Source organism: Mustela putorius, unplaced genomic scaffold (assembly GCF_011764305.1).
Source record: "Mustela putorius furo isolate JIRA1106 unplaced genomic scaffold, ASM1176430v1.1 tig00003988_pilon_pilon_pilon, whole genome shotgun sequence".
In the NCBI taxonomy this organism is placed as follows: Eukaryota; Metazoa; Chordata; class Mammalia; order Carnivora; family Mustelidae; genus Mustela; species Mustela putorius.
The window spans coordinates 9,821,364-9,823,421 of NW_025422127.1; the positions used below are offsets into that span (position 1 = coordinate 9,821,364).

Here is a 2,058-nt window from a genome sequence, read left to right on the forward strand (position 1 = left end):
GTAAAAGCTCTCAACAAAATGCTAGCAAACAAATTCAACAGCACACTGAAAGGATCATGACCTTGTAGAATTTATCCATAGGTTGCAAAGTTGTTTCAATATATGCAGATCAGTCAATGTGTTACACCAAATAACAGAATAAAGGATAAATATCACACAATCATCCTCCCAGATGCCAAAAAGGCTTTTGACAAAATTTAACACCCTTTTGTGATAAAAACTCCCAGCAAATTGATACAAAAAGTACTTACCTAAAACAATAAAGGCCATATAGAAAAAACCTATATCTAACATCATAGTCAATGGTGAAAAGCTAAAAGCTATTGAGATCTGGAGTAAAACAAGGATAACCATTCTCACCACTTCAACACACAAAAATCAGTAGTTTTTTATTCACTGACAATGAGCTGTCTGAAAAGAAATTTAAAAATCCAATTTACATTAACATCAAAAAGAACAAAATGCTTAGGAATAAACTTAACAAAGTTGGTGAAAGACATGTACACCCAGAACCATAAAACTTGGATGAAAACAATTTAAACAGGTACAAATAGACTGCGGCTCACATCTCTTGGAGCAGTGGGTCCTGGCTGAACAGGTCTCCTCACTGGTTGGAATGTGTATAATTTGATCTGCGTCAGTCATTCGTGATGGGCTGCCACTTTCTGCAGGAGTGCAGAAAACATTTTAAAACACTTTCAAAGAAACTTGCTCAGCTTCCTAATGGATGTACCCTGAAAACTGGACATTATAATATTCATTTTATTAGCTCCCTGGGAATGAGTTACATGATGTTGTGCCCTGAAAATTACCCAAATGCTCTGGTCTTCTCTATCCTGGATGAGCTTCAGAAGGAGTTCACTACTACTTATAACATGATGAAGACAAACCCTGCTGTCAGACCATACTGTTTCATTGAGCTTGATAACTTCATTCAGAGGACCAAGCAGCAATATAATCATCCTGGTTCTCTTTCAACAGAGATAAATCTATCAGACATGCAGATGGAAATCAAGCTGAGGCCCCCTTATCAAATTCTGTGTGTGAACTGGCGTTGGCCCATGGAGTCACATCTGCATTTTCTTTTGACTCTAAAGGTGCTGGTAAGGTTTCTTCTGCTCACCTGTGACTGGAACCAGTGGCTCTGTCAGAGACTGTGGCATTTATCCTCAGTCTTATATGCAGCTCTGAATTTAATTTGAGGTTTTCATGCCATAGAAAAGTCTTTTGCGGAGTGATGGTGAAGATTTTAATTACATCATTGCATTTTTTTTCCTTGGAGCAGCAGCCTGTCTTTCCCAGTGTTATTTACTTGCCTATTACCCTGGCTGGCCGAATGTCAAATCTTTTTTGACTTTTGGTTTAATCTGTCTGTGCAACATGTATCTCTATGAATTGCTCAACCTGTGGCAGCTTTTCTTTCATGTGACTGTGGGAGCGTTTGTTCCACACTGCAGATCTGACTAAGGCAAGCCCAGAACAAGGCTCCTAATTACGATGTCTGACTCCATCCTTCAGACACACTGCCCTGGCATCCGGGGAAAAAGGAGGGAGCATATCCTAACTGCCACTGTGATGAAGAAACCGCTCTCCATAATCGAGAAGCTCTGCTTTCTTTCTCTCCAATTATCCTTTTAATTTTAAATCAGCATGTCATGCCTGGGAGTGTGCAGTTCCTGCTAGGCAAGCTCCTCACATTAGTCTTGAAAGTTTACCTATCCATGAACATGAACTATAGATATTTTAAAATTTTTGTTTCATGTTTTTCTATTTTTCAGTTTGGAAAGTATTCAGAGGAGGAGGAGAAGTCTCGCTCCTGGGCCATGACCATGGAAGAACAATCAGAAGCCATTTGGAGACTTGGACAGTGGTCCTGAGTCCTTCTGAAGAGTTCAATCAAAAAACGTGTGTGGTACATGCTCTGAGGACCAAGTGGGGACTCTATAGCCTGGATTCGACTTTGTGAGGCATAAGTATAGCCCAGACAAAAAGATGCCATGGAGTTTATGTTTAAAATAACTTGCTAAATATCAGATTACTTGCACTCTTATAGTATCA

The 2,058-nt window shown here is 39.5% G+C and overlaps 1 pseudogene; it reads left to right on the forward strand.

Annotated features, from left to right (window-relative positions):
• The first annotated feature begins 616 nt into the window (after positions 1 to 616).
• Positions 617 to 1,505, forward strand: LOC101671589 (annotated as a pseudogene).
• The last annotated feature ends 553 nt before the right edge of the window (positions 1,506 to 2,058 follow it).